Raw genomic sequence first — 23,880 nt, 5'->3', positions numbered from 1 at the left:
TACATTGTGAGGTCAGGCCATGTTATTCTCTGTCAACAGGACATACTGAGAGCCTGGAGGAGGAAGAGGGGCTGGCTCCTTCTCATGTGCTTCCCAGGGGCTTCCTGTCTGCATGTGGTTCTTGTGTTATGGCTTAGAAAAACTTCTCTACCCTAGAAGTGACCATTTCTTCCTATTGCCACATATGATTCCAGTTTGAAGAGGGTTTTTTTTTTTTGGCAGAATTTTAAGGTTTTATTAACACAGATACAATGTGTACACAATCTGTCTATTCATTTTCCTTGTTGCACAGCCTGGCATTGGGACTGGTGGCTCTCATGGCCAGCAGGGCTGCTCCGTCCTCAGTGGCTTTGCGGTTCTTCGAGGAAACATTGTGAGCAATCCCAGCACAGTAGGGTTTGTTGCACATCAGCAGCACTTCAAGCTCCTTGACGCTGTGGACCAGGAACTTCCCAAAGCCACTGGGCAGCACGTGCTTTGTTTTCTTGTTGCTCCCATACCAGTGCTGGGCATCAAAATCTGGCTCTTGAATCTTCTGCGCACCCTGTTGTCAGTGCCTCTGGGTTTCTGTCAGTTCCGCTTAATTTTGACATATTGATCTGAATGGTGCCAGGTGAACTTTATTTTTAGAGGGGAAGAGAGGGAGACAGAGAGGGAAAGAAGAATCAATGTGTGATTGCCTCTTGCATGCCCCATACTGGGGACCGGGCCTACAACCCACGCAGGTATCCTGACTGGGAATCAAACCAGCAACCCTTTGCTTTGCAGACCAGCATTCAATCCACTGAGCCGCACCAGCCAGAGCTTGGTCCTCTCTTTGACAACTTTGGGTTTCATGAGGGGTCTGAGGGCAGCCACAGTACTGAGTTGGAGATGGCTGCCATCTCCATAGGCAGTGCTGAGAAAAGCCAGTTTGAAGCTTTTCCAGTGCTTGTGGGACCTGTCTGTACTGGGTTGAATAGTGTTTCTTCTGAAGTCATGTCTTTCCAGAACCCCAGAATGTGACTTTATTTGGAGATGGAGTTTTTGCAGGTGTGATTAGTTAAGATGAGGTTATGCTGGGTTGGAATGGGTCCTAAACCCAGTGACTGGTGTCCTTATTAGATGATGATGTGAAGATGGAGGTAGAGGTTGGAGTGACGTGCCTCCAAGCCAAAGGACACCAAGGATGCCTGGCAGCCACCAGAATTTAGGAGAGAGACATGTAGCAGATATCCCCTCACAGCCTTCAGAGGGAACGTGGCCTTGCTGAAACCTTGTGTACATGCTTCTAGTCTCCATACTGAGGACAAATTTCTGTTGTCTTAAACCACCAGGTTTATAGTCATTTTCTGTAGCAGCCCTGGGACACGATTGCACTGTATCATCATAGCCCTGTCAGAGACAGAAGCACCAGGTGCTGACAGCCTCTTTTTAGAAAAAGTTCCCAGACTCATGCAGTCCCTCCTGTGAGCTCAGGAACACTAGCACCAGCTGGGCAGCACCTGCTTCTTTGGGATCTGACCTCATCTATGTGGGGCCCTTCCTCTCAGCTTCCTTAATAATTCCCCCAGCCCTGGAAGTGCTTGTTTTTTCCTTACAGTAACATCATTTGTGACAGTTTAGAGTTCACTTTTTCCTGTTTTTGTTACCTAGTTAACAACTTCATGTTTAATAATTATTTATATTAAATTATCTCAATTCAGCTTCCTGAATGGATCCTGGCTGATACACATCTCCCCGATACCTTTATTGTTAATTCCCAATGAAATGACATTCTCTTGGGCTTCCTCCAGCCAATAGGTCACACCTCAATCTACTCTGCTGGTTTATTCTCTTCTTTCTAAACCCCTAACCTTCCTGTGATCCAGGGTGCAACCCTTTACTCCCTTCTCCTCCCCTCCTCTCCACCTACACTCACTATCCTAGCGAGTTCATCCATACTTTTGGCATTAAAATCCATCTCTATGCAGTGACTCCCAAATGTATATAACTTTGACTCAGACCTCTGTCCCCTGAACTTCAACTACATACTCAGCCTCTCTGTTGTATGTCTAATCAATACCTTAAATATGTATGTCTAAAAATTGGACTCTTGATTTTTTCTCCCCACCCCCACCCAAAGCTGCTTCTATACCTAATTCTGTCTCATTTGATGGAAAATCCACTCTTCCCCTTCTTCTCACACTCCACATCAAGAAGTCCTTGTGACTCTACCTTCAAATTATGTCCAGAATCTGATTGCTTCTTACCACCTCCATTGCTGCTCCTTATCCCTGAGCCACCTGAGTTACTGAAATTGCTTCCCACCTAGTCTCTGCTCCCACTCTCACACTCTAGAGTCCATCCTCAGCAAAAACAGCCAGAAAAATCTCTTGAAAGGAAATCAGATCATGTCCCTTCTCTCCTCAGAACCCTGCAGTGGCTCCTCATCATACTCAAGGTAAAAGTCAAAGTCCTTGCAAATGCCCACATGGCTTTACCTTACCTGACCCCCTGCTACCTTTCTGAGCTTGCCTCCTACTCTTCCCCTTTATGACTCTGTTCCCACCACACTGGCCTCCTCCCTGCTTCTCTAATATATCAAGCATGCACCTGACTTAGAGATTTTGTTCCATCTTCTCTGCTCTGAAGTTTTTTCTCCATTATATCCTCTTGGATGACTGTCCTTTAAGTCATTGCCCAAACTTATCTCCATGAAGCCTACCCCATATTTTCTAATTATTACTGCAATGTAACCACTCCCCACTCTCAATTCTCCTTGCTTTGCTTTTCATTTTCTTTGTGGCACAAATGATCTTCTAATAAATGATGTGATTTATTTTATTATGTTTATTGTGTTTCTCTTCATGCTTTCATGAAAACTCCATAAGGTGAAAATCTTGCTTGTTATAGTTGTATCCTGAGTGGCTGGCACATAGCAGAAAGACAGTGAAGATCTGTTGAATGTCAAAAAAATGAATGCATTCACAGATCACCAGTAGAAGCTCAATAACTGCTACACTGTAGGTGTAAAGTAGACCATGAAAACAAGTACACAAAGGAATTAAGTGCTGCCATAAATGACCAAAGAATTCAATGGAAAAATAAACACTTCCAACACTAGGCTTCTTAAGAAAATCAGTAAGTGAACAACAACAACAAAAAGAAATAATTAGCAAGTTTAGAAGTAGTCTAAATCAAGAGCAACACAGTGTTGCTAAATGTGAGAATTATGAACTTTTTGCTCAATTTCAACAATTTTGAGAGTAATGGTACCTTGTTTCTTTTGTGAATTCGAAATACTTAATATATTAATACCTATTAATATTTCGTTGACCTGTATTCCACTGAAACTAGTTCAAGAAATGCTGCCATAAAGTAATGGACTGGCACAAAAGTCAGATTCTGTGCACACAGAATTTAGATAGAACAATCAATAATACCTATACTTTCCAGATTATTTTATTTTTTTTAAAGATTTTATTTATTTATATTTTAGAGAGAGGGGAAGGGAGAGAGGGAGAGAAACATCCACGTGTGAGAGATACATCAATCGGTTTCCTGTCCCATGCCCTAAACTGGGGACCTGGCCCACAACCCAGGCATGTGCCCTGACCAGGAATCGAGCTGGTGACTTTTTGGCTTGTAGGCCAGTGCTCAGTGCGCTGAGCCACACCAGCCAGGGCTCAGAGTATTTTCATTTGCATCTTCCTTTGATACTGTATTTGGCAGTGTTAAGAATTGATTTCTTAAGATAGAAGGGACCCCAAAACAAAACATACACACAAAACAATAAATATATATAAAGAATTGATTTCTTAGGACATAGGAGTATTTGAAGACCCATAAAGGAAGCAATTTCCACAAAAGAATTTTTACAGTGTTTTGCTAAGATCTGTCTTTTTAAAATAAAGTTTAATTTTGAACCCAGTAAAATATCTACAAATCTGTTTAAACTTTACATTACACCTAAGTATGCAAAAATCACATTTTAAGAAAAGGTCATTCATATTTAGTCTGCACCACACAGCAGGCAAATGTGGAAGATGCCTGTTTTCCAAGGCACTTTTTTGGATGTATTTGTTTACACTGAGCACAGGGAACCTTATTTTAGGGCCACTGACCCATGACTGGTGGAGGGCGAGGAATCAACAGAAGCTCATGTGATATGAAAGCAAATTCATAAGATTCAAAAGATTTTTTAAAGTATTTAGAAAGCATTTTTTAAATTCTCAATTTTTAAAAAGCGATAACAGAGACTTGCAATTAAACACTAATATGAACATAACGAAGTAACTTCTGTTTGAGGATGAGCTCAGTTAAGAGACAACAAGAGCATGATGTCCCTGATGTAGGGCTGAAGGACGTCAAGGGCAGGACTGAAACCAAGGAATCTGGAGGAGCCGCCTGCCAGGCAACGCCAGGGACATGCGAGCAGAGAGCCTGCGGTTCAGATGCTGAGATGATCTGACATTAGAGGCATGGACAACATCTGCAGAACTCTCTCTAAAGAAATGTTTTAATTGCTATATTTTTATTAAAAGCTTTGAAGCACAAGTGTTTTTGAAATTCTTTGATTCACTGTGTTAGAAAGGGAAATACCTTTCTGTTCTGGAAAAATGAACATCTGTATTTTATAGAGGAAAATGTCTTTTTACTGGATAACCTTAAAAATCATTTAACCTTTTAGGACATAAAAGACTGTTTTGGTTTCAAGATGAAGTGTTAAATTATCTGTTGCTACTTGATGTAGGGATCAAAAGGAAATAAAATGTGAGGTCAATATTCCCATCCTAAAGCAAATAGGGACAGTTTGTTAATTTGGTCAATTGTGGTAAAGAAAACTTGATTTGGTTGTCTGGCATTGTGCAGGCAAAGACAAGGCTGACTAACTAATGAACCATGAAATAGATATTTCAAGACACAATGACTTAAGTCAACTCTGATTTTCCATAGAAACAGAATAACAATTAGGGGTTACATCTTGTTGCCAACTGCTCTTTGGGAGTCTGACTGCCTGTGGTGTTTTTAATCACCTAACAACTCTAAGTGGTGTCTCTGTACCAAATTGTGAAGCATTTCTTTTACATGGATGTCACAAAAGACTTACTTTTATGGGTTTGTTTGTTTTTTTAGATCTTTAGGAAGAGAACGCTACTGAATAGAAGAGAAGCTGTGGGAGTTTGCTAGAGCAGCTAGCAGGGCCAGCTAGCCTCAGGTAGAGGAGGTGGGACAGCAGATGAGGTCCCCTCTGCTGGAAATCAAGGGTGTGGAGTATCTCTGGTGGGCCTCCTCTTTGGCTGCAAGAAGGAGAGGCATGAATCTACCTGACAATGCAGCATCAGTAGAAATATACTTGGGTAGAATTGCTGTATTTGCATATAAAGTTAGTAGGCAGGACATTCTCTCAAGCAAAGGCATGTTCCAGAAGGAGCTATTAATCTAATTCAACAGACCCTCAGGGATTGCAGAGTTAACGCTGAGGAATGAACAATCAAGAGCAGTCCCATTAGCTTCTCTGACTTGTAGTATCTGTGCTGATGGACCCAAGAGCTGGGAGGCTGGTGTGCAGAAGTGAGCGATGGAGACGTGAACCAGTCTGGCAGCCCACCAGCACTGATCTCACCATGGAGCTCTGCTGTTCTCAGTTTGCTTCCTTATGTGCATTTCACAGAGAAATTAGAAACTGGATTTTGGAAGCCAGGATGGGATGAAACATAATCAGAAAACAGGCACAGTGTTGCCAACTTGCCATAAAGATGCTGAGAACCAAAATGTGTGGAGTTCAGCATGGCTTAGCAGCTGCAAAACAGCATTCAGCTGGGAGTCTTAGAATTGGTTTCACATTTCTTAGAACTGATCCTTTGTGATTCTGGGCCAGTGCCATTACATCTTTCAACCTCTCAACCTCAATTTCTCTCTCTTTTTTTAATCCTCACATGAGGATATGTTTATTGACTTTTAGAGAGAGAGAAAGTGGGAGGGGGAGAGGGAAACATCAATGTGAGAGAGAAACATCGATTGGTTGTCTCTCATACATGCTCTGACTGGGAATCGAACCCACAACCTAGGTATGTACCCTGACTAGGAATAGAACCTGCAAACTTTTGGTATAAGGGATGATGCTACAAACAATTGACTCACTTGGCCAGGGCTCAACCTCAATTTCTTTATCTACAAAATTCCCTCTGAGTACAAATGATGATCAAATTAGATGATGTATGTGAAATACTTTATATTAATGTGCTATGCAGGCGACATGCCATAACTGCATATCCCTGAACACCGAGCGCTGGGAGTGGAAGATTGCCTGTACTGTGGTTTTGGGATTATGGACCAACTGAGGACACATTTGGAAGTGGAGAGAAGGAACCAGATAGGCCTGATGGATTCTGCTTACAGTTAGAGAACCTTAAACCATCTTTTACATCATGAGGACAAAAAGCAAGTCTCACTAAGGTAAAAAATTCAATTAGGATAGATGAAACCATTTCCAGCCAGGAGGAAAATCATCCACTTATTTTCCACAAGTGTGCTTGTTTGTTTTGTCCTTCCAGACATGTTGGTTCAGTCCTCAAAGCCCAAATGTCCCAAATACTCTGTTAAAGCCCAAGTCACTGGTCACTTTCATAACAAGCCTTTCAAAACCTGGTTCACACGCCTGCTGGCAGTGCTTCCAAATACATTGGAATCAACTGCAAGGCAGTGTCCACCCTGAGCCCAGAGACCTTTCTCCCTTCTGGCAGATGAGTGGAATGACCCCTTGCCCACTGCTCCTGCCCCGGCCCTTTGTGGGCACAGCGTGCCCGAGGCTGATGTGCACTTCAGCTACTAGTAATGAGGTGGGAGTGGAGAGCGACTTCAGAGGGAGCAGACTGCATTTCCTTCTCGCTGGTCTCCCATCCCACGCCCCCAGTTCCGGTTCTCAGCATCTTTACGGCAAGCAGGCAACACTGTGCCTGGTTTCTGATATCTTTCATACCACCCGTTTCAGCACCGCTCAGCCTCTGCATGGCGTGGGCGCCTGTGAATGTGTACTGATTAAATGTTACTGTGGCCCAGGAGTTTTTTGTTTTTTTTTTAACGGACCTTTGAATGCTAAACACCATCAATGACTTTTTTTTTTTTAAATCTAGACCTGCCTTACAGAACCTAGACCTGTCTTTCTTAAAGAATCACATATGAACTCCTTATGGGGGTAGCAAAAGTGATGATTCATGATGAATCCTTATAGGGACTACTTGTGAATTATGTGAGAAGGAGAGAGGGTAAAGGAAGGCCCTTTTCCAGAAAGGAAATGTATTTCATTCTTCTCCCCCAGCCCCAATATGTCCAGCAGTATATTTCCCTTTGGAGAGGGGCGTCTGGGACGGTTATAATTGGATTCCGTGCTGCTGGTGGAGACCAGCAGACGAGCGCAGGCGTCTTTCTCCAGACGGTGCCGGCCATGACGCACAGTGTCCGCCGCCCGGGGACAGCATCAAACTAATTTGCCTCCTCAAAATTAGACCAAGGAACATCAAAATTAATTTGTTTTCCTGGGATCAGACTAAGGGGCAGTGATGTTTTTCTTGCCCCTGTGTTGTGGGAAGTGCACAGTGGCAGGTGAAAGCCTCGGTCTTCCTGGAGGGAGCCGACTTCTCCTTGTCAGCAGCCTTGGGAAACACGTTTTCACCATGATGCATCTCGCCCCTGTGAGGGCTCCCCCACACTAGTCCTGCGAGTGCTTGTTCTGGAAGATTATTTTGGACTGCAGGCTCAGATAACTTTCCCCCTCCTGGAAGGAAAGATGCACATAATGCGTGCTAGCCTATCAAAGGCTCCGACAAGCCTTATAAAAACAACAACAACAATGAAAATTCAATTTTGCTTAACCTAGTGTTCTGTTCAGTGATTTAACAAACAATTTTAGACCATGTCAGGCTTTCCTCTAGGTGCTGGGAATTTAGCCAAGAACAAAGCAGAAGTTTCTTTTCTCATGGAGTTTATAGTCTGTAGGTAGAGTCAGGCAATAAACAAATAAAAAATATATAATATGTTGTCATATGGTGATACATAAGAAAAACAGCATAGCCCTGACTGGTGTGGCTCAGTGGATTGGGCGTCATCCTGCAAACCAAAAGGTCAGGGTTCGTTTCCTGGTCAGGGCACGTGTCTGGGTTGCAGGCCAGCTCCCTGGTTCACAGCATGCAAGACTCACTGATGTTTCTCTTGCACGGTGATGTTTCTCTTCCTCTCTTTCTCCAAAAATAAACAAAGAAAATCTTTTTTAAAAAGATGGATCATCAGAAATTAAAATTAAAACTACAATGAGATATCACCTCACACCTGTCAGAATGGCTATCATCAGTAAATCAATGAACAAGTGCTGGTGAGGATGTGGTAGGAGTGCAGAGTGGTGCGGCCACTGTGGAAAGCAGTATGGAGACTCCTCAAAAAATTAAAAATGCATCTGCCTTTTGGCCCAGTGATACCATTCCTGGGAATATATCTGAAGAAACCCAAAGCACTACTATGAAAGAATAGTAGCATCCCTATGTTCATTGCAATATTATTTACAATCACCAGGGTATGGAAGCAGCCTAAGTGTCCATCAGTAGATGAGTGGGTAGAACAACTATGGGACATTTACACAATGGAATGCTACTTGACCATAAAAAAAGAAGAAAATCTTACCCTTTGCGACAGCATGGTTCGACCTAGAGAACATTATGCTAAGGGAAATAGGCCAGCCAGAGAAAGACAATTACTGTATAGATGGTATCATATGAACAAACTGAACTAACAAGCAAAATAGAGACAAACTCACAGATAGAGAGTGGATGACAGCTGTGGGAGTGGAGTGGAGGGATTGAGCAAAAAAGAAAAAGGACTCATGGACGTGGACAACAGTGTCTTTGTAGGGGAGGAAAGGGTGTTAAATTGTGATGGAAAATATGCAATAAGAAAATTAAAAAGTAAAGCAGCATAAAAGGTGAGAGCATGATGACATGGGGCACTGTCTTAGACAGTGTGGTTTAGGGGTCTACATGGTGGTGATGGCAATGACTGTGCCTCTAATTTCTGTATGCATAGAGTCTGGGGAGAGTCTGGACCCTGCTGTTGAATAGGTGGAAAGTTGCTGTTGTTTGAATGAGTGTCCAGATTTGCCTTGGGCACCAAGAATATGTGATGAACCCAAACAAGGTTCTCTTTCTTTAAAGAACTAGTAGTCTGGTGGGTGGATGGATGACTTCTGACTCCCGTTGTGACCATAGCTTTTGAACTAGATCTGTTCTCATATGCTGGTGGGATATTCAGTAGACCACATGGGAGGATTTAAATCAAGAAGTCCTTCCTGTGCCCTGATACCTAACTCAACCCACATACTGAACTTGAAATCCCTCAATTTATGTATTTCCTCAGACTAAAAAAAGAATTAAAATGAGAAAAACCTCAGGGGAAGGTGGACTACTTTCAGAACTCCATGTATTTATATGCTGTGTGTGAATTAGTTGAGCAGCTATTTTTCCAATGACAGTAAAGGAGAAAGTTTTGTTGGAAAAGAGACAGAGGAGAGACGAGGGCTCCTGTTCTCCAGCAGCTGGCTACCATGATCACGCAGAAGTGTCTGGTTCCCATAGAACTCTGGGCAGAACAGGGGACACGGAGTACATGAACACCCCAGTTCTCTTGCTTTGTGGGTCATGCTGTGGGGACTTGTGCACCACTTGCACCATTGAAACTCCTTGGTCTCCAAGCTGCACCCTCATTTAGCCACAGAATGCTGGTGGGGGCCTTAAGGAAGTTTCTGGCACCTCTCTCCCAGAGCCCATGAACTGTGCGGGGAGTGAGCCAGAGCATCCCATGAGGATCATGCTCCTGGGATCTTATCCTGAGCTTGGGGTTACTGAAGTAGCCATCGCCCTAGGAACTTTGCAAAGTGAAATATTTACTAAGGAAAACATGGACAAAGCAGAAAGAAAAAAATGTCACTTTCGGACATTAAAGAGAGTACAGGTACAAGCTCGGGGGGTGAGGTCTGTTCCCTCATCCTGTTGACATCCGAGGGAGTTAGTTAACCGATGTCCAGGAGAAAGTGTTTTGCTGTTATCTACGTAATATGGGCGAGGCAGATGATAAATCTAGCTCTGCCTGTAAATGGCATTAGCACTCTGCAAGTATGCTAATCACATTGCCTGATCTGCTCAGAAAAGGCAAGCAAACAAATAGGCATGCTTCTTGGTGCTTGGCTTACTGCTAAACCTCGGAATGTGTATCTCAGCAACAGCCAGGAACGCCCAGGATGAGTTCTTTCTGAAAGAGAGGCTGCTGCTTCCTGACTTCCTGGCTAGGCAGGAACACAACAACCTATGTTTAACAGTCACTGTTCCTTTCATAAAGGGAAATGGACAGCGTTAGCACTGCTGGACCATGAATTATATTTGCAAAGGGCATTCTTCTTGTCTTCTTTGATTTCAAGTCAACTAGCACTTCCTGAGTTAGGTACCAGGTACCAAGCTTTGCCTTTGGATGCCATTTTATTTAGTCCTCCCAAGAGCACTTTTGTTTTCCACTTTACAGACAAAACAACCGAGTGCTGAGGACCATAAGTAACTGGCCTGGTGTCACAAAGCTAGTTAGTGGCAAAAGCAGTCTGGAACGGAGCTGTGTGTTTGTCTCACTAATAAGATCGCTGATTATGTCTAATCCCTTAGGTCATTTTAATATGTTGAGAACACCTGTTTGCTCAAGGGATGTCATGGCGTTTCTGTATAAATTTAGGAACAATCGTGTGTTTATCCCCCTGAGACAGGGTGTGGAGTACATGACTCTCTTAGTGTTCCTCCATCTTTGGGTCTCAGTAACTGCCCAACACCAATATTTCACTGGCTCCATAGCCAACTTTTAAACACATGAGATGCAACTATCTTACTTATAAATTGCCTGGGTCCATTTCTTTTTCCTCTATTCCCAGTGATGAGCAAGCAAGCAGAGAAACTGAACTAGTCTCATTTTGAAGTAGCGCCGATGAGAGAATGAACGTGTGAGACAGGTAAATGATCACAGATCTTATGAAGCACCTACTGGGTACAACTAAGAGTTGCTTGCATTTTTCTCTTGATCGCTTGATCTGTATTGAGGAACTTTTTTTTCCAGCTCCTCCATCCTTAAACCTGTCTTTAAAGATTTCATAAATGCCTCCTGTATTGTAATATTATCACATGATTGTAGTCATAATAAAGATTATAATAGATGTGAAGGAGCAGGGCTAATGAGATTCCGTTAAAGAAGAGGCCTTTCCAATGTTCAGGTAAATGGGGTTTTGCTGAACTACATTCTTCTAGATCCTTGACTGTAACACCTTCCCACTTAGACTAAAACTCACCACCTTTACTGTGGCACTCAAAGCCCTTTATGATCTGTCCCCAGCCACCTCCCTTGTCATTCCTCCCTGACACTGCTTGGCTGCCTGGTCTCCTTGCCATTCTCCACCTGAGGCCTTTGCTCCTCCTGTTCTGTGTGTGTCTGCAAAGCTCTGAGTCCTTGGGAAACAGCACGGCTTATGCCCTGGCCTTCGTCAGTCTTTTACTCAAAGGCTCCCACTTTGACCACTTCCCTTGGAGTTGCAGCACCTCCTGCACTCTCTAACCCTGCGGTGTCCAACGTGGCAGCTACTAGCCAGGTACTGTTACTGAAACACAAGTCTTTGCCCTACTTGTATTGGACAGAACAGATACAGAACATCTCCAAAAGCCCTGTGGGACAGCGCTGCTCTAACCTCTTACCCTACTTTATTTTTATTTGCAGCACTCACCACTACATGAAACTACATATTTATTTGTTTTGATATCTGTCTTGTCACTAGAAAGAAAGCTCCCTGCAGTCAGGGACTTTGTGTGTTTTGTTCAATCTCTTTTTTAGTTCCTTGAAGAGTACCTGGCACATAATAGGTGCTTAATAAGTACATGATGAGTGAATGACTGGATCTTTTGGGGGTCCTTTAGTCATTACAGGGGAGATGGGGACAGTTATTGAGGGAAGTCACTCACTCCTCTACTCTTTCTGGCTTTGCAGAGCCTTTGTGTTACCCAAGTGCTTCCAGGAAGGAATTCAGTTCCTAACTTGGTTTCTCTTCGAGTTTCCCTCACGTGATTCATTAAGTCCCAGTGAAATGAGAACTGACCTCATTCACTCTGAGTGGTTATTACTGCATTTGTGGATGGCCAGCCTCCCTGTGATGCCAGGGAAATCATCTGCCATAAGGTCTTTGGTCATTTCACGGAAGAGGATGTCTTGCTGTTACTTAAGAGGGGGGACTGTGGATGGTAGCTTTGTTACTGATTATGCTTAACAATGCAGATTGCTTTGACACTCCACAGGCATCTGGTTTCCCCAGGGGGTGGCAAGATCCTGGCAGCTACTTAGGGACTAGGCTCTGCTGACAGCACCCCCAGGCTCCTGCCAGTTCTCTTGCAAAGGCACTTCCTGTAGCACTTTACCAGACCAGGGTCCCGTCTACAGCAGGGCGGTGAGGGAAAGCTAAGCTAGGACTGTCAGATGATGATTCAGAGCTTTCCCTTCCTGAATTCTCCTCGAACAAGTTAACGCCACACGTGCAGCTCCTGTGATCTAATCCACAATGGAGCACCTTTGCTCCCCCTTCGTTCCCCTTTGAGGAAGATGTTCTGTGGTGAGAGAGAGCACGCTTCCCGGCCCACCGAATAGGTCTGACAGAAACTAAAGTTTGTGGCCAAAATATATAGTGTGGTTCTGAGACACCAATAAAAAATACACAAGTAAATAAAAAATTTAAAAATGTGTATGTATTTATATATGTATATATGCGTCTTGTCTGTTAAATAACAGGCATAATAAGAAAATGTCTAATCAGGGATGTCCAACCTTTTGGCATCTTTGGGCCACACTGGAAGAAGAGTTGTCTTGGGCCACATATTAAAATACACAAACACTAATGAAAACTGATGGGCAAAAAGAAAGGTTTTAAGTAAATTTACGATTTTGTGTTGGGCCGCATTCATAACCATCCTGGGCCACATGCAGCCCTAGAGCCGTGGGTTGGACACCCCTGGGAGTTACATAAAAGAAATAAATAAATAGAAAGGTATATTTTTGGATGAGACAACTATTTTCACACTTTTAATTCCCTTAAAATTAATTTGCAAACAAAACAGTCCTAATAGATGTATGTATGAGTTTTGTCTCTCATAAAAGGGGCATTTTAATAAGTGTTTCTGAGGTACTTCATTACTTTTTAAAATTCTTTTTGCACACAATATAGCTAAATAAATTGCAGAACTAAACATTAAACAAAGAAACTGAAATGAATTAGAACAAATAGAGATAACTATTTTGGCAGTTTGGGAGGGCCTTAATAAACAACTAAGGCAGAAAACAAGAAAGAAGACCCCTTTAGTAGACTATAAAAATAGGTTAATAGCATTACATGACAAAAACCATAGACAAGTTCATCTGAGAAAATTATTTACAACATATATGACAAGAGTTTAGATGCTTACTATATAAAGAGCTCTTAAAATTCAATAAGGAAAAGTGTGGGGGAGCTTTACTTGCAGAGCCCACCGCCTCCCCCCCACCCCTGTCCACCACGGATGAGGATAAGTCTACCAAGACATGATGTGCTTGGGGAGGAAAGGTGGTCCATCTCTCGAAGGAAAAGGACCAAGACTCTTTCCTCAATGGGCTTTTATTGGGTTTAATTTGCATAGGAATACAGGTAAAGCTCATCAATCATTGTCAGGCAGTAAGGATCAAACAATAGATAACATACAAAGAACTATGAGGGCTTATTCTGAGTCAGGGTCAGTTAGCCAAAGGGCAATAAAACTTTGGGAAACAAACTCATTTCCTGCATGGACCCTTGTCAGAAAATTGAGAGCATTCTTAGCAAAACAAGTTTCTCAGGATCTTATGTATTCTTTCTTAGGCCTGATTGCCCCAGGGAACCCGCCCTTTTCAGCACAGGACAGCACCACCCTCTGTCATTGTTTCAGGCTTAAGTCAGGTGGGGGAAGTAAGGCAGCCAAGAGATTAGGAGACTTCTTGCAGACGGAATGAGGACTCAGGCTATGTCAAAGCTGAGGGGCGAAGGTCCATCGCTCCCTTTTTCTGTAGCCCCCCTAGTCCCTCCCGGGGGGCCCCTTCATGACCCTGCCTGTCTTAGGTCATCCCTCCCTTGAGAAATCTTACCTGTCATTGTTGAACTGGCCATCTGCTTGTGGCCAAGCAGGGTGAAGTAAAGGGGACAGAGGCAGCACCCTTGCCAGGGAGATAAATAAGCTTTGTCTCCTTAGTGGCTTGTAGTTTCAAGGTCTCTCACTCAGCCTTGGCCACTGGGGGGTTACAGCTTCTGAAACCAGGGAGGGCAGTTCCCAACAGAAAAGACCTTGAATTAGTTTCCTGTGGTTGCTTAACACATCGCCACACTGGGTGGCTTCAAACACAGAAACTTTTTTCTCCCTGTTCAAGACGTGGCAGGGCTGCACTCAGTCTGAAGAGGAAGACCCTTCTGTGCCCCTCCCAGTCTCTGGTGGCTCCATATACTCCTTGGCTTGTGACTGTATAGCTCTAATATCCTTGCCTCCATTTTCAAAAGGCCTTCCACTCTGTGTCTGTGTCTTCTCTCTTCTGCCTTTTATAAGTTCACTTGCCAATGGATTAGTGTCCACCCAGACAATCCCAGATGATCTCATCTTGAGATTTTCCACTTAATTACACCTTTTTCCAAATAAGTTCATATTCATAGGTTCTGGAGGGTAGGAGGTCTGGATGTGTCTTTCTGGGGGATACCCCTAAACCCACTGTAAACCACAATACAAAAATGGGCAAAAGATAAAAGATGTTGCAAGGAAAGAGGTGTGTGATTTCACTAGTAATCAAATGAAACTGAAAATAATAAAACACTATTTTTCTGTAATTAGCCAGAAATGTCAACTACTAATTTCCAGTATAGGTGAGAACACAAGGAAATAGGGGCTGTTGTACATGCTTCTGGGAGTTATAAGTTGCTACCACCTTTCAGAAGGACAATGGAATATTCTATAAGAATCCCTTTGACATCAGGTATTCTCAACACACACAAGGTGTGCATCACCACAGTATCAATAACACTGAAATAGTGTAAACAACCTAAATATACAGTGGTAGGAATGTTAAATGAATTATAGTATACCATAAATAAAAATGGTAGCAGAATATTTAAAAGCATGAGAAAATTTTCAGTATAATGTATGTGATTAAAGCAGGTGATAATAGTGCCAAACCCTGGGTCAAGATGGTGGATGGAGCCTGTGCTAAACCCTATTCCACAAACATGGGTGGCACATCAAAATATTATTTAAATAAGAGCTCACTACAGAAGAAAGAAAAGAAAATCCTTGGGTGCCATAAATAGCAGTGCGTAGGAGCCAATGCTGTGCCTTCCATGTTATGGCCAGGATGTGGTCAGCAGCAAGCTTGGGTCCAGGGACACACTGCCCATTCTCATCTGGAACCAAGGAGAGTCTGCAACTGTTCACTGCAGACAGAGCTGGGAACGTGTCATTCACCTGTGACGGAAGTCCTGAGCCTATCGGTAGCTTCGCAAATGTGGAAGTCCAGACCTAAGTTACTGATAGAAAAATTAGTTCAGACATTTGTGAAACTCATGAGGCTCTGGCAGGGGTAAACTCAACACTGTATAGGAAACAAACAAACAAACAAACAAACAAACAAACAAACTCCAAAGGGAAGTATCTCAACTCCGGATCCAATCAAGGGGATTCCCGTAAAACTGTAGTTTTGCATTTCTGGTCTGGCTTCAGGACCCATTTTTTAATCTTAAAAATTATTAAAGACAAAAGAGCTTTCATTTTTATAGATTAAATCTATTGATATTTATCATATCAGAAACTAAAACTGAGAAACTTTTAAAACACAAGAAACTGCAAGTGCACGTTCCATTAACCATGAGAGCCACGATGTCACCGCACCACATGTAACCTCTGGAAAATGCCACTGTACCTGCCTAAAAAGTGAGTGAAAAAGTAAAATAACATTTCTATTGCTATGAAAATTATTTTAACTTTACAGATTCCTTGAATGGTCTTGAGAGTGTCTGAGAATCCCCAGCCCGTACCTTGAAGACTGCCGCTATGGAAAACAAGCTCATGGCACAGAATCGCTAAACATGCAGTGAGGTTCTGTACTATTTGAGATAGTCCACCCAGCCAATGACTGGGGAATTCACAGCAAAGAGTTAGAGATAGTAGAGTAATCTGAGAAGGGCTTCAAGTCCAAATGTACAGTATGATCTAAATCCCATGCTCAAGTCCCTGCATAGCCTCAAGACTGGAAATATAATTGCTAATTGTTAAGAGTGGGTAGCAGATCTCTGGGTAGCAAAAATCACACTTTTAAAAAATTCTTTGTGACTTTCTGACTATTCCAATTATTTCTTTTTTTTCTAAAGATTTTATTTATTTATTTTTACGGGGGGAAGGGTGGGAGAAAGAGAGAGAGAAATATCAACATGTGGTTGCCTCTCAAGGGCCCCCTACTGGAGACCTGGCCTGCAACCTAGGCATGTGCCCTGACTGGGAATCGAACTGGTGACCCTTTGGTTTGCAGGCTGGCTCTCAGTCCACTGAGCCACATCACCCAGGGCCAATTATTTCTTAAGCGTGGTTTACTTTTGTAACCAGAAAAAAGATTGCTGTACTAAACTGAATTCAGATACTTCTTCAAGAAAATATCGCTTTGGCTCACTGGAATACATTACTTCTATTAGGAGGTCTGAGACCTTCAGAGATGTTCAGGGGTGTGAACAGGCTTGCTATTTGGATAAGGCCTTTGGATTTCACTAATGTGAAATTTGTGGAGATTAGACAACTGCTGAGGCCAGTTTACCCTGGCTTCAGAGAGCTGTTCTTCCTAGAACAAATTAATTGTGTCAAAATTACAGAAAGAGTATATTCATATAATTAAAGTAAAAATTTCCAGGTTCTTGTAAAGACTTATTACTTGCAAAGGGATTTAGCAGATATGCTGAATACTCTATTTCTGTAGCAAGTCTGTTTTAAAATCATAAGAGATGACTTTTTGAAAACATATCAGTTTTTGCTAGACTTGAAAGAAATACTGTATTTCATTTTAGCAGAAAATGGAATAGTAAAATACTATTATTAAATACTATTTATACTATTATTAAGAAATACTATTATTAAAATAGTAGAAATACTATTTTAATGTAGACTTTCTGCCTTTCATCCTGCTTCCCTCAATTAATTCTAATTAGTGAGTTTTGTGGTATTTTATAATAGAGACGTTAGGATTTTAAAGGATCTTGGTGTTTATCTCAACACAGTTTTTCCCATAGTGTATAGTGGGGTGTGCTCAGCGCTGTCACATTGAGGGTGGGTGAGTTCCATTTTAGGGAAGTTTGGGAAATGGTTGGGTAACACAGCCGTCCCCAACCTTCTTGGCATCAGGGACCAGACTAGTTCCATGGAAGACTGGGAAGAGCAGAGCTCAGGTGAGCTTCCCATGTGGCCCAGTTCCTAACAGGCATCGAGGGGTACCTTGGTACTGGGAGTTGGAGAGTCCTGGGGTAAGACATTTAAACAGATTCTTTATGACATACAAGCTTTGCATTGAGGACATGTAAAGTATAAGACAGAATTGTCCTCACTTGATTTGAGCATGAACTTTTTTCTCTCAGAGCACCTCGTGGCACCACAGGTTGCAGATTGTACTCCGAGGAACTGCTGATTGGGCCACTTCCTCTTGAGGAAAGGGAAATCTGAGAGTTGGCCCTTTAGGATGCATATGGTGCTTTATAGTGTTTTATTTTTCTGGGTTCCTGTTTTCAGGGAGTTTGTGTTCTAATAGGAAAGACCATCACATTCATGGGTAAATCCTAAAAGAGACATGACTGAATGCCAGAAGAAACCAACCATGCCAACTGGAAGGTGTGCTTAGGTTAAACAGCAATGAAAGACAGTCACTTCATGAAGACAGTGGCCTTGAACTGCATCTAGAAGAATGGGAATGTACACATATTTACACTAAGTTTAAAGATTTGGAGGACAAGAGGCATCCTTCAGTAATAAAAGTGTGATGTCAAAGATTTGGACAGGCTGGGATGATGGGTCAGTAGCTGTTCCTTCATCTCAAAGTGTGCTCTTCTCCCTTCCAAAAGCTTCTCTTCAGAATACTGTCTGACCGAAGACCTGGGTTCTGCATTTTAACTCTGGCCCCCTTTCAATATCCTCACTATGAGAGTTAGACTACATGCAGTAGCAACGTGGATGTCTTTGCAAGGTATTTACAGCTCCCACAAGGCCACACCCACCCTCACATCTTCCCGCTGTCTCCAGACCACCAACGTCCATGTGCTGACCTCTTTTGTGGACAGTCAACATAAGGTCCAGAGGTTTCAAACCTATGCTAAATAAGCATTTTAATGAGTATTGCCTGCAAGAATAAGCATATTCGTAAACTAGATGGTGTATTGCAACAAATCTCTTGGACTATGTTGTTTTAACAATCACTGCAGCATCTACTGAACCTCAGTGAAATTGGTTTTAAGCTTTTTTTAAAAAAAATCACCATTTTTTTTCAGCCATATGTGAAACAGCCTTGAAGTATCTAGTTGTTTACAATAAGCCTTACTTGCATTGTAGGTGGGGAATATTATATATTGCCTTTCTTACTGCTATTAATCATAAATAAAAATGTATATTAGTTTGGAGCGATGCATTAAAGTGTCTCTTAAAATATTTCTGGACTTACTGCCAATTTTAGATCTTCACTTCCTTGTCTTTTTATTTCAGTAAAACCCTATTTTATGACATTACTATATTGTCATCACATATAATTAGTTTTATGTTATATCTCATAAGAGACGGAAAGTGGTGCAGCTTTTATTGGGGTGGCTGGTGTGCTCTGCCATATGGTCTTAGCCAAAATTGCACAGCACCAAGTTGATTTGGAGTGTTGTCCCCACTTCCTGGGTTTCCACTTAGGTATAGGAATCTCCTCTGCTGCCCAGGAGAGACAGCTGAGGGAAACACACTTGCAGCTTCCCCCTGGCCACCCATACTCAGGAAAGGAATGATTTCTCTGGTGAATCTGGGGAAGACCTCTGCCTGCTGGCCTCAGCCCCAAGGGAGGAACTTACTCGGGTCTGCTACTTGCAGCGTGGACATTTCCCTGGATGCCCCACTTCCTGCTCCCAGGAAGGAGTCCTGCATGGTCCAGCTGCCTGCTCAGGGAAGAAGATATGGAATCTTCTGGGTTGGATGTCTCCATCAGATCAGAATTTAGCAGAGGAGGAGGGCTGTTATTCATGAGACCCTCTCCCTTAACCCCAGCACACTAGACTCTGCATGCACTTTAGAGGCCAGGTATGGAGGGCGGCTTTCTGTTAGCACAGCTTTGCAGTTTCTGACTTCCGTTTCCGTCACGTGCTCCCATTCCCACTGAGAGTAGATGTAGTAGGTGAGTAGCTGGACTCAAGGTAGGATTATCTGGGTTTGAATTCTCACTGCGTAGGTTTGCTTTCTCCCATCTGTAAAATGGGAATTTTAAAAGTACCTACCACATGTGACTTTTGTGAGGACTGCTGTTGTGCAACAATACCTCTAAATGGCTTAGCACGTGGCCAACATAACAATAGGTGATCTGTTATTGTTGCTGTAATTACTGTATGAGGGCACAGTGTTTTTAAAGCTGCATGAATGCAATTACTAAAAGGACGGACTCTCCTAGCATCTAGAACATTCTAGAATGTTTTTAGGAGGAGGATTTATCTAAGCTCTTTTGGAGATGGTGGTTGTGAGGGGCCAAGCTGAAGGAAGCACCGGAGGTTGGGGACCGTGTGGGGAAACAGGGAAACATCCGTGTGTGCCTGTGTGGGTTGTGCGTGATGGGAACGTGTGAAGGACGGCTCTGAAATAGCATTAGTGTTATGGATACATGCTGGTTGGCATGAGCCATCAAAAAAAAGAACTAAAACTCTGTTTTGTCAGAATAGCTCTCATTTATGTGCATAACTCACTATTTGCTCGAAGGGATTGACACATACCATGGCTGTGCAGGTCATTAAATATATCAGATAAACTTTGCTGTGAATATTATCGGGTTTTGACAGCCACTTCTGTAATTGTTTTTAATCAGCAGTGGGTCCTGCCATTTAGGGCATGGCAACATGCAGGGCATCTAAACGAGTTGTAGTGAATGCTCACTGTAGGCGATACTGTTCACGTTCTGCCCAGACACTCCTGGATCCCTTTCCTTTGTTGTCCTCTCCGACTCCCCTCCCCTGGCTCCAGTGTGCCTTTGCGTCCACCAGCCAGCACCTGGCTGTCTTCAGAGGAGGGCCCTTGGGCCCCTGGGACTGCTGTCAGTGTGGAGAGCTGGAGCTGCCTATGGTCCATCCTCACCCCTGGGTGGCCCTTAGTCAACAGTGGACAGTGTGGGAAAATGAAAGCCCAGCACCTTGGCCTTGAGTAGGAAGAGCTCTGAGGCGTTACCATGAACCCTGAGTTGTTCGGGATGACAAAGGGGGGTCAGGCTGAAACTCACACCCATGGGACTCGGCCTAAAACTGCTGCCCTGCTTCAACTGCCCCCTCTCTTACCGGCTTCCTCCACTCCCTCCCAGGCTTCCTTCAATAAATGATTCCTGCCTGATTCCTGGTCACAGGATCTGCTTCTGGGGAACTTGAATTATATGTATTTAATTTATGCCAAATTCTGTGCTGGACATGGTGTGAACACCAACTCGTTTAACCCTCACAGTGCTGTAGGGCAGTTTTCATTACTTTATTTCGTGGCGAAGTGCACCACCTTGAATAAGAGAGAAGGGGCAGTATGTGCTTCATGGAGGTTGTCAGGGGATCGTCCCTTTGCCTTTTTTCCTGCCCACTTGGCCCACTGGCATCATGTGTGACGTGGCTGTATTATTTTTTGAAGTATCGCCATTGTCTTGGGTTAGTATATATGAACACACAGGACCATATTTGGGAATTAATATTCATAGGAAGCCCATCACTGATGAAACATATCACAATAATGCTCCTTGTTTCAGAACCTACAAGGCAATTTAGCAAAGAGGCTATAAGACCATTTCTGTATGGGAAAAACAAGTTACCAGAATGACCAGGAAGGATGCTACTTCACTTATAAGGCCTCAGCCAGAGCCCTCTGTGGGGCAGATGGCAATAAGGGGTGAATGTTTGGGGTCAGATGCATTTGAGCATGAGTCCCAGCATCTCTTCGACAAGCTTTGTAACCTTGGGCTAGTCATTTAATCTTGTTAACCCGTAATTTTCTTACCTGTAAAATGGACAATATAATATCCATTCTGTAGTATTGAAGTAAGGATTAAATAAAAGAAAACAAGAATATACATAAAGTTCTTCGCATAATGCGTGACATAGAGCAAACACAAAATCAAACCATTTTTCATTAAAAGGGTGCCTGGAGCGTGTTACATGGTGTAACTCAGTAGCTCACCTGAAACAGAGGTATACAATTGCAGACACTGATGATACAGTAAGCAGCTACTCCTGGACATCCTCGGAGGCCACGCCAGCCGTGCAGGCCACACCTTGAGCTACTGCTATAATGCAGCCATGACCTTCCAACTCAGACCTGGAGGTCTCTGGAGTGAGCCAAGCTTTCTTCACTTTTCCATCTACTAGAGAGAGGAACAGCTATGGAATAAAACCCCGCCCCTGAACTGTCTCCCCACTAGCAAAGCAGCTTGCACATTTACTAAGATTGCTTAGTGAAGCTGGTACAAGGTTGTTTTCTGGTCTGACGTGTCATTTGGGTATCACTGTAAATTCCCATGCAGTTGTAAGGACGAATACATAGAAATCTCCTTACTCTTCCCCAAGTTTTCTCCAAGGGCAACATCTACAAGCATCTGATTTCACACAGAATTTTAAAATGTTTTCATACCTGCCCTTATTTATACAAATGTATAGAAAACTCTTCTTTGCTTTAGTCAGACTACAAACTACAAGACCCAGTCCATTCTGTCAAGGATCTTAAAATCAGTCAGAGTGTGGATTTGGGGCAGGAGGAACCTTGAATCAAAAAGAGAATGCATATACCCATTCCTTGTTTTATGCCACATTAAGACTTTACAAGAAGCATTTTTCAAAACTGAAATGATTAATTGTAAAAATCTTTTATATTTTTCCCACTGGTCACATGATTAGATTAGTTAGGCAGTTAAAATTATCCACTTTTCTGCCATAACCATGGTATTCAAGACACCGTGCTTGTTTTCTGTCCAGACGTGACTCCCCTACAAGCACCTGTCTGGGAGTGAGAACCCCTTAAAGCATGCGACAATAACATTTGTGGCTGAGCCGAATACAGTGGGTTTATTTACTATTGACAAGGGGAAGCTATCACAGAAGCTATCACAGAAGCTCTCCATTACGAGCAAGCACCACCACTCCCAGGTGGCGCCTTGCAGCTGCCCTGCTTGCGCTCGCCAGTCTTTGGGGCTCAGTCTGTGGTGTCTGCAGCGCTGTTAGTGCACAGGAAGCAGCTGGGGTACAGTGTCTGCCAGGGCTGTCCATTTGTGAGGAGTAGAGCAGTTGGCTTCGTTTATTGCGTGAAATGTTTTAATTTTGCTTTCAGTTTCAGTTTCTCTCCTTGAACATTATTAATCATTTTTCTCCCTTCTCCTCCTTTCTTTCCTTGCCTCCTCCTTGAGTTTCTGCACACTCCCTCCTCACCCTCTCTTCTCACTCCCCATTTTTTCTGACTCTCCTCAGGGATCCTCTCATCTCCCCCTTCCCCTGCCTCTCAGCTCTCTGAAAAGAAAGAAAAGTCCTTTATTAAGACGTTGGGCAAAAAGCCTTGTAATCATATGTTTATTTTTATTTCATTTTGTTGTCTTCCAAAACAGGCGAGTGCAGAGCTGTGCTTCTGTCTTGCCTGCAGGGCTCGTGTGGGTATTCAGTGGCAATGACACACAGTCCGTATATAAATACACATCCTTGCGTCTGTTGTTGGGTTTGTCTGCGATGTCTGAGAGAGCAGCCTAAATGTATGTTTGTAGTAGCCACACCAAGTATTTTATACTCAGCACAAAAGAAAGGCGTAGAATTGACCATTACATAAATCACTGTTCGAATGCTGCCATTCCAAATCTTGGGCTTGGGGATTTATAGTGGGGGAGAATGACTTTTTCACCTTTCTATCTTCTACGTACAAGGGTGAGCCTGACATTGGCTCACGTGGGCCACCAAGGGAGATAGATAGCTCAGCGGACAAGTGAAAGATCAGTGACTGCAAGGTCAGCCCAAACGTAATGAGCCAAGACCCAGAGGGCTGTTGGTGAGAGAGAAAACCAAATGATGGCCAGGGCAGATGCTGACTCTGGTCTCCTGGGCAGCAGCAGGACAAAGTGGGGGGGGGGGGGTGTGGGGGGTCCAGAGATGAAATGGCAGAGACAAGCCTTGAGTACTTACAGCAGGGTTGGGATTGCGATGGGACATCACATGTAGCTTTCCTGCCCCTGCTGTCTTGGGGGTGGCGTCTGAAAAGGCAGACCTCCCACTAAACAAGCCCAATGTCCTAATTCAGTGACTATCAAAGGCATCTGCAAAACCATTTGATGAACTCTGCCAGTTTCCTACAGACATGCCTCTGTACTCCGGGAAAGGAGTTGGTGTCAGCTTTGGGTGCCATGTGAGTCTCTTATCATTTATAGGAGGAAACACAATGAACATAGAGGGAACCACACTTTACAAATGTGCGTACACAGCACTGTGGACAGGGCTGCTTGCCTGCTCCTCCGTTTTGTTCAGTGTGAGGAAACAAGGCCGGACAGGGTGCTCTCCTGCTCCGGTTCTGCCTCTGCAGTTTGTGTGTGTGCGTGTGAGCGCCCTGT

At 43.3% G+C, this 23,880-nt stretch overlaps 1 protein-coding gene and 1 pseudogene across 1 annotated transcript in view; one reads left to right on the top strand and one right to left on the bottom strand.

Moving 5' to 3' along the window:
• SV2C (synaptic vesicle glycoprotein 2C) overlaps window positions 1–23,880 on the top strand; it is a 190,364-nt gene that overhangs the window by 24,963 nt on the left and 141,521 nt on the right. The gene's annotated exons all lie outside the window — the stretch shown is intronic.
• LOC123824945 lies at window positions 269–7,646 on the bottom strand (annotated as a pseudogene).

Source organism: Phyllostomus hastatus, unplaced genomic scaffold, assembly GCF_019186645.2.
Source record: "Phyllostomus hastatus isolate PE091 unplaced genomic scaffold, TTU_PhHast_1.1 phas_contig_58, whole genome shotgun sequence".
In the NCBI taxonomy this organism is placed as follows: domain Eukaryota; kingdom Metazoa; phylum Chordata; class Mammalia; order Chiroptera; family Phyllostomidae; genus Phyllostomus; species Phyllostomus hastatus.
This window is presented reverse-complemented; position numbering and strand designations above follow the sequence as displayed.